This window comes from Gobius niger, assembly GCF_951799975.1.
Source record: "Gobius niger genome assembly, chromosome: 21".
In the NCBI taxonomy this organism is placed as follows: Eukaryota; Metazoa; Chordata; class Actinopteri; order Gobiiformes; family Gobiidae; genus Gobius; species Gobius niger.
Window position 1 is genome coordinate 22,310,793 of NC_136872.1, and position 9,433 is coordinate 22,320,225.

Genomic DNA, 9,433 nt, shown 5'->3' on the forward strand with positions numbered 1-9,433 from the left:
GTCGTACTGTCTTTCTCGTTTGTCTTTGAAACATGGAAACTCCTGTGAACTCGGTTAATTTTTCCAACATTGAACACATTGACTTGTGTCCAGCCTTGGATGAAAAGGTCATCTTTGCAGTTTGGGTAATGACGTGCTCCGTCTGTGTTCCTGTTTACCTGCTGGTCTTCTATATCGGCTTCAAAAAGTGGAACAGACGGCCCTCTGTGAACTTCAGCCACTCAGACGTCTTCACCTTCAACATCGTCTTTGCAGAGATTTGTTCCTACGTAGGGGCAGTTATTGTCTTAGTATGCATGTACACTGACTTATCACTCTTGGCTCAGGTGGTAGGTTATGCCTTGATGTTCTTGGATAGATTGGGGCAGATGTTTTTCCACTCATTCACCTGCGTGGATCGTTACCTGGCCGTGGTCCACCCGGTCACTTACCTGGCCCTGAAGCAACAGAGCAGAGTCACTGCAAGAAACATCACAGTGGCTTTTGTCTGGCTGCTGTGTGTTGGGTACATTATTGTGGTACTGTTTGCTTTTTTTAATTGGTTTCAAGCAATCTCTGGAGTTGTAATCCCATGTTTGACCCTTGCTGTTGTAATGTTCTGCACCATCTCTGTGCTTTGTGTCCTGATCCGTCCAAAGCCTGGAGAGATCGTCAGGGTGAAGAAAAGTTCTGACAAAGCTAAACGACAGGCTTTCTACACCATGGCGTTCATAGCATCGACACTGGTGCTGAGGTTTATGACACAGACACTTTTCTTTGTAATGAACATTTCTGGGGTATTTGGACATAGTTCCTGTTTCCGACCAGTTCTTTCTTTTTGGTTTGGTCTGCCCAGCAGCTTGGTGCTTCCACTGCTGTTTCTGCACAGAGCTGGAGCTGTGAAGGCCTGCAGACGACTCTGCAGGGTGTAACAGAGGTCATAGTAAGATCTGTCCTACTCATTGAGCTTCTGAATATTACAGTATATTTCAATAGTGTGCTGTGTATGCAAACTGCTGTCCTGAGAAGAGGTGATTATGTTGAATAGAAGTTAATGAACCCTTGAATTTTAGACCAAGAGCGGTGTCTTCATTTGAATCAATCATTTGGCTTTGCACATGTAAAAGGTGTTCTGTCCCGCTCGGATTACACATGCGAGGCAAATGTTTTATTTCAAGAGAGGAGCAATAACCCTCACAGAAGCTTTTCTTTGGTTGTACTGTCTTTCTCGTTTGTCTTCGAAACATGGAAACTCCTGTGAACTCGATCAATATTTCAAACATTGAACACATTGACTTGTGTCCAGCCTTGGATGAAAAGGTCATCTTTGCAGTTTGGGTAATGACGTGCTCCGTCTGTGTTCCTGTTTACCTGCTGGTCTTCTATATCGGCTTCAAAAAGTGGAACAGACGGCCCTCTGTGAACTTCAGCCACTCAGACGTCTTCACCTTCAACATCATCTTTGCAGAGATGTGTTCGTACATAGGGGCAGTTATTGTCTTAGTCAACAGGTTCACTGATCTGTCGCTCTACGTTCGGAATGCAGGGGTTTGCTTGATGTTCTTGGATAGATTGGGGCAGATGTTTTTCCACTCATTCACCTGTGTGGATCGTTACCTGGCCGTGGTCCACCCGGTCACTTACCTGGGCCTCAAGAAACAGAGCAGAGTCACTGCAAGAAACATCACAGTGGCTTTTGTCTGGCTGCTGAGTGTTGGGTACATTATTGTGGCACTGTTTTCTGTTTTTAATTGGTATCAACTACTCTCTGGAGTTGTAATCCCATGTTTGACCCTTGCTGTTGTAATGTTCTGCACCATCTCTGTGCTTTGTGTCCTGATCCGTCCAAAGCCTGGAGAGATCGTCAGGGTGAAGAAAAGTTCTGACAAAGCTAAACGACAGGCTTTCTTCACCATGGCGTTCATAGCATCGACACTGGTGCTGAGGTTTATGACACAGACACTTTTCTATGTAATTCACTTTTCTTCTTCTTTTTTTGAACAAAATGTCTGTTTTCCATTTAGTGTTTATCTTTGGTTTGGTCTGCCCAGCAGCTTGGTGCTTCCACTGCTGTTTCTGCACAGAGCTGGAGCTGTGAAGGCCTGCAGGTGACTCTGCAGGGTGTAACAGATCTGTCCTACTCATTGTGTTTCTTAATATTATATTTCAATAGTGTGCTGTGTATGCAAACTGATGTCCTGAGAAGAGGTGATCATGTTGAATAGAAGTTAATGAACCTTTGAATCACAGACCTGGAGCGGTGTCCTCATTTGAATCAATCATTTGGCTTTGCACATGTAAAAGGTGTTCTGTCCCGCTCGGATTACACATGCGAGGCAAATGTTTTAGCTCAAGAGAGGAGCAGTAACCCTAACAGAGGCTTTTTGGTCACATCGTCCTCTCTTGTCTTTGAAACATGGAAGCGCCTGTGAACTCGATAAATATTTCCAACATTGAACACATTGGCCTCTGTCAGGCTGCGAATGAAAGGTTAGTGTTCACAGTTTGGGCGACTTTTTACTCTCTCTCCGTTCCGGTTTACCTGCTGGTCCTTTATATCGCCTTCAAAAAATGGAAGAAACGGCCCTCTGTGAACTTCAGCCACTCCGACGTCTTCACCTTCAACATCGTCTTTGCTGAGACTTTTTGCTATATAGGGGTAGTTATTGTCTTGGTCAGCATGTACACTGACCTGTCATTCCCAGCAACGGCCACAGGATATGGCTTGATGTTCTTGGATGGTTTTGGGCAGATGTTTTTCCACTCATTCACCTGTGTGGATCGTTACCTGGCCGTGATCCACCCGGTCACTTACCTGGGGCTGAAGCAACAGAGCAGGGTCACTGCAAGAAACGTCACAGTGGCTTTTGTCTGGCTGCTGTGTGTTGGGCACATGATTGTGTCTTTTTACAATTTTTTGTACGAAGTAATCACTGGAATTGTAATCCCATGTTTGACCCTTGCTGTTGTAATGTTCTGCACCATCTCTGTGCTTTGTGTCCTGATCCGTCCAAAGCCTGGAGAGATCGACAGGGTGAAGAAGAGTTCTGACAAAACTAAACGACAGGCTTTCTACACCATCGCGTTCATATTTGCGACACTGATGCTGAGGTTTATGACTGAAACGCTCTTCTATATTATCAACGTTTTTGGAGAACCAAGGGCAGATTCCTGTTTTTTACCTGCGATATCTCTTTGGTTTAGTTTGCCCAGCGACTTGGTGCTTCCACTGCTGTTTCTGCACAGAGCTGGAGGTGTGAAGGCCTGCAGACGGCTCTGCAAGGTGTAACAGATCGTCACATCTACCTTAAAGTGGGGGTATTATGCTTTTTTCTGGTTTTAGTCACAATTTCAACCAAATCCCTATCACACAGAAAATGTGCTGTATTGATTTTTTAACAATTTTTTCCATGGTCTTTTTTTTTGGTTCAACATTGTAATTGTAAAGCTCTAAAAAGTTGATTTCACACAATATCCCCTCTTTAAATGTGCCTCTGCAAGCTTGTTAAAAGGACATGGAATTAACCTCTAAGATATAGCTTTATACCATCACATTTTCAGCTCAAACTCATCCAAAAACTGAAGCCTTTTGAGATTCTGGATTCTTTTATTAGTTTAGTTGTCTTCTCAAATGTTATTGCTCTTAAACGTGCTTAAATGTACACTTTGAAATGATTAAAAACACTAATTGCACATATACTCGCTAAAAACAATGAGACATGCAAACCTGCTGGCTATGAATGGACACAGAAGCGACAAGGCTTAAGAGTTCATAACAAAGACTTTGATGAAAGAAAATAATGGGCCTCTCTTTGCGGCTGCAACCACTGAACTTTCCAAAGGCACTTCATCTTCATCGCCGGTCTCTGCTTTGCATGAAGAGCCTGGCGGTGTCGAGACTGGACATCTGTGGTTTGCTCTCTCATGGAAACTGTGCTTAATCTCCTCTTTAAAACACACCTGCTTCAGCTATAGGCGAGGCACTGCCCCGACACTGCAGTGGAGTCACCTCTGCACCAGGACAGAGAGGAGCTCAGCGGAGATGGCTCTGGACGAGGTTGGTGCTTGACAATCATAAATAAATGTGTAGAATGTATTTGAAGAAATGAACGCAGACAATTTATCCGCTTTATGTTACAATTCTCCAGCTTGTGTGGTGTTATAGTCGACTTGTAACTTATAGTCTATGTGTTGGCTCTCTTTCACAAGTGCCCGCCTCGAAAATACTTGTACTTTTCTGAGAACTTGAGAAGCAAAATAAATAAATACCAATACTCTAATCTTCAAATCGCCTAATGAGAGGTGGGTGGAGTAATCAAAATATTTAGTACAGGTAAAAAGTAGAGGCCCAAATAAACATTTGGAGAACTGAGTATCTGTTTGAGTGTGTAAGTTTGATTATGTTTCAGTCCTGACATACATTATAAACTACATACATATTAACTATATATATATATATAGCTTCTCAACTGGAGAGTTTAGAGGCTAGAGGCCAGTGTAATGCCTCATTTGAAAGCTAAGACCTGCAGCCGTCACTGTTTTGGCCTTTATTTGTGCTTTTTGTTACTTTTTTCTTGCATTTTTGTGACTTTTTTGTTGCATTTTTGTCACTTTTTTGTTGCATTTTTGTCACTTTTTCGTTGCATTTTTGTCACTTTTTTGTTGTATTTTTGTCCGTTTTTCGTTGTATTTTTGTCCGTTTTTCGTTGCATTTTTGTCACTTTTTCGTTGTATTTTTGTCACTTTTTCGTTGTATTTTTGTCACTTTTTTGTTGTATTTTTGTCACTTTTTCGTTGTATTTTTGTCACTTTTTCGTTGTATTTTTGTCACTTTTTCGTTGTATTTTTGTCACTTTTTTGTTGTATTTTTGTCACTTTTTCGTTGCATTTTTGTCACTTTTTTGTTGCATTTTGTCACTTTTTTGTTGCATTTTTGTCACTTTTTTGTTGCATTTTTGTCACTTTTTCGTTGTATTTTTGTCATTTTTTTGTTGCATTTTTGTCACTTTTTCGTTCTATTTTTGTCACTTTTTTATTGTATTTTTATCACTTTTTCGTTGCATTTTTGTCACTTTTTCGTTGTATTTTTGTGGTTTATGTCACTTATTTGTTGCGTTTTCATCCTCATTCATGACGATTTTTTCCAGAAGCTTTTACATTTGGGTAATGCCAAACTAGAGAGAATATGCTCTGTTCCGGTGGGGGTTGAGAGGTAAAGATCAGGCAGTGTAAGGCGGCGTCTCTCCTCCACAGACACATAGACAATGTGTCAAAAGTCCCTAACCTCTCCTTTACCTTTTACCCCATTAAAAGGCGATGTCTTCCTCCAACACAACCGACCCTCATTTCCTCATCCTGGAGTGTCTCAAAGACAGTGCGAGCCTTAAAGCTGTAATAACCTTCGCCGCCATCAACATACTCCTCTTCCCGCTCTACAGCCTGGTCCTATTCATCGGTTACAAGCAATGGCGGCAGCAGCAACAGCAGGGGGCGCTCTCTGGGCCAGGAACCTCCGACATCCTCACATACAACCTGGCTTTGGTCGAGATTATCGGCTGTCTGAGCTCATTCTCTTTCGCCTGCAGCAGCTGGGCCAGATCCCGTCCTGCGCTCGCCGTGAGCTACTGCCTGTTTGTCATGTACTTTTTCGGGGAAGCCTTGTTTCAGTGCACGATATGCCTGGATAGATATTTAGCCGTGGTTCACCCGATCGCGTACAGAAACCTGAAAGACGCGAGAGCCGTCCAGATCCGAAACGTTGCCATCGGCGTCTGCTGGCTTTGCGCCGTTCTTTGGATCCCGTACGTGCTGGCGATTTTCGAAGAATTTCCCGCCAGGGCGCTGGTGGCCGCCGTCCTCTTTTTCACCGTGATCGTGATGTACTGCTGCTCATCCGCGCTCTACGTCCTGACTCGCCCCGGACCCGGCGGGAAAAAGCAGGTGGACCAGACCAAGCTCCGAGCCTTCCACATCATCTCAGCCATCACCTGTTTGCTCGTCTTTAAGATGATCGGGATTCTGACGTATCTGTGTTTCTACATCTTCGAGCCGTTGGGGAGGGACCAACTGTGTGTGACGCTTCTAGTCTCGGTCATTCTCATCACTCCGGTCAACGTGGTCATTCCGATCCTGTTCCTGCGTCGGATGAAACAAACGATCTCCTGAGTCGGGTGCCCCTCTCCGTTTGTGGCAGTGAGATGTAGGAAGAAAATATGCAATATTGTTACATTTAATTTGGCAAACTTTAAACATGTAAGGCCTTGCTTGACGGTAGAGTCAGCAAAGGTTTATATGCACACTATGATATTTACTCACATTAATTATTGTCACACAACTTGTCCCATATGTCTGAGAGCACTTTAAAGCCACTCAAGTCTCTGTTTAAGAAAACGCTTAAAACCTTAGATAAGAAGCCCTTGCATTATCATTTTGAGAGCCATCAGAAGTTTCTGGACGCTTGCCTTACTTTTAACCCCTTAACTCCCACCTGAACCGAGCACATTTTGTCCAGTTTGGCTTTACCCCAGTCCGAAAGCTTCTGGAGAAAAGCTGTGAAAATAGCAACAAAACTGAGACAAAAACAATGATGGAAATGTGACAAAAAAGTGAGAAAACATTGGCAAAAAAGTGACAAAAAATTGATGAAAAAGTGGCAAAAATGTCACAAGAAATTGACAAAAAATTGACGAAAAATGAAAAAAATTTGACCAAAAAAATGTCAAAAATGTGACAAAATGCGACAAAAAAATGACAAAAATTTGATGAAAAAATTAGGGAAAAATTTGACAAAAAATTGACCAAAAAATGACAAAAATGAGACAAAAAATGACAAAAAATGACAAAAAAAATGACAAAAATGTACGAAAAAATGTACGAAAAAATGAAAAAAATGTGACAAAAATGAGTTGAATACCCTCCAAAAAAATGATGACATTTTTTTTTGATGACCTGAGGAAAAAGATCCTCTCGGTTCAGGCGGGAGTTAAGAGGTTAAAGTTCTAAATGGACTGGCTCCTCCACCCTTCACGGATTTTATATGTAGAAAAAACAATACTGAAGTCAGAACCAGAGCACTAACCAGGGGAGACTTGTGCAAAGGCGCTGGACTAAATTTAGTCAAACCAATCACTATGGAATGCTTTGCCGGAGCACATGCAAAACTGTGGGACCTTCCTAGGTCCTTAAAAATTGGTTGAAATCCAAACAGTCACGCGCCCATTAGTGAACATATGCGTTTCCTTGGACTTTTTCTTTTTCTTGGTTATTGCTTAACTAATATTGTCTTGTATGTGTGTTTGTTCTTTTCTACCTGCCTTAGGACCATGGATGCAATTTAGCTTCTTTTTTTTTCATTTATGTGGATGCTGTCGGCCGACCCATTGATTAATATGTACTGTCCCAATTCAAATAAATGAAAAATGAAATAAAATAATAGTGGCATTATAAAGCATCAAATGTGACTTGCTCCTGCCTGTATAAACCCTGTAATTCTTATTGCAGGATTTAATTTAACCTTCGAAATGTGTGTTAATGCATGATTTTCACTTGGTTTCTGCTTGTGTGCTGTTTTCTTGTGTTTGCTCAGTTTCTTTTAAAAGACAGACACAGTTCCACTCCTTTGAAGAATGAGGAACAGGATAAAACTTTTCACGTCAAAGAACCGATTCTGTCTCGAAGTAAATCAAGTAAACTGTGGGGCTTTTGGGACGGTCATCTGTTTCTGATTGCCTCGTTTTTGCCTCTTATTATCGCTTCATGCTTGTGTCTCTGTAAATATGAGGCGGATAGACAAAGAAACGCTCTACTTCTGTGGTTTGCAGCAGCTCTTCTCAACTGGTGGGTCGCGGAACCATTTTCAGAGGGTTCCAGAGCCTTTTCCAGGGAACATGCCTTTCAATATAATCCCTCTGATACAGAAAATGATATGAATTGGATCGAGAAGGAGGCCCGCGATGTTCTGGACTTTGGGACTGGCTGTTTGGGTTCCAAAGACGTACCAGTTGAGAACCGCTTGTCTACAGCTTCCCGTGTCCCTGAATTTGTTTTAAATAGTTTAGTTGTTTGCCTGTTGATTTGTCTATAGACGGTTCTCAGTCATATCTAAGGTGTAAGACATGTGTTTTCAAATGTATTCCTCTGTGTGCCTTCGCTGTGCTGAAAGTGTATATTTCTCATTCACAGGAAAATAAAACATTTAAAGTCATGGTGCGTGCCTTGTATCTTCCTCGAGGACACAACACATACAGTATATTATATATTCAGTGAGGAAGTGGAGGACACCTGACAAATAAAGTGTTGGAAGGAAGTATAGAGGGGACTTGAGGCAAATGTAGGTTCATTAGGTCTTCTGATATGAATGCTATTAACTTCTTATAGCCAAACCTGTATGTTTTTTACCAGTTTGACAGTTTCGACAACAACTGTGGCCGTCCTCAGAGGTTGTCACTTGGTGTTGCTGTGTCTGGTCGGCAATTTAAACAGATATGTCTCTGTCTTCCTGCTTGCAGTAACAGGCTGACAGCGCCATCTGCAGTTCGACTTCTTCAGGACTGTGTCCCAGGTGTGGGAAAGGGAGAACCACCTTAACCTCTTAACTCCCGCCTGAACCGAGAGCATTTTCTCCAGTTCAGCTTTACCCAAATCCTGTAGGCCAGTGTAACACCTCATTTGAAAGCTAAGACCTACAAAACTAAATTGATCTTTTTCCTCACATTATCAGACTTTTTTTCATCACTTTTTTTGTTGGGCAGTCATCTCATTTTTGTCACATTTTCGTGACTTTTTTGTCACTTTTTCGTCCAATTTTTCGTTTTTTATTTTTTTGTCACTTTTTTGTCAAATTCTTATCACTTTTTGTCCATTTTTCCGTCAAATTTTTTTCACTTTTTTGTCAATTTTTCCCCCATTTTTTCTCACTCTTTCGTCAGTTTTTTCTCACTTTATTCACATTTTCATCCTTGCTTTCGTCTCAGTTTTGTTGCTATTTTCACACCTTTTTTCCAGAAGCTTTTAGATTGGGGTAAAGCTGGAGAAAAAGTGCTCGGTTCCGGTGGGAGTTAAGGGGTTAAGGATTGGGACTATGCCCATGTTATCGGCAACAAATACCACAGTTGGATCAGAGAAGTCATCGAGATCCAGAAGCGTCGGGACAAGGGGCCGTACCAACGTTCCCACAGCTGATGCACAGTTCTGAAGAAGTCGGGCTGCTACTACAAGCATGAAGCCAAAAACTGTTTAAATCAGCCGATCAGACAGCAACACAACATGACAACCTCTGAGGAAGGCCACAGTTGTTGCCGGAACTGTCATGTATGGAAATAACATACAGGTCTGGCTATAGCAAAGAGGCAAATGGCCTGATGACGTCAACAAAGGGAGTGGGGCAAAGAGTTATCAGAACGGTACAGCAGAGAACCACGAAGAATGGAAAACCGCGGTGTATTCAGACTCCCAA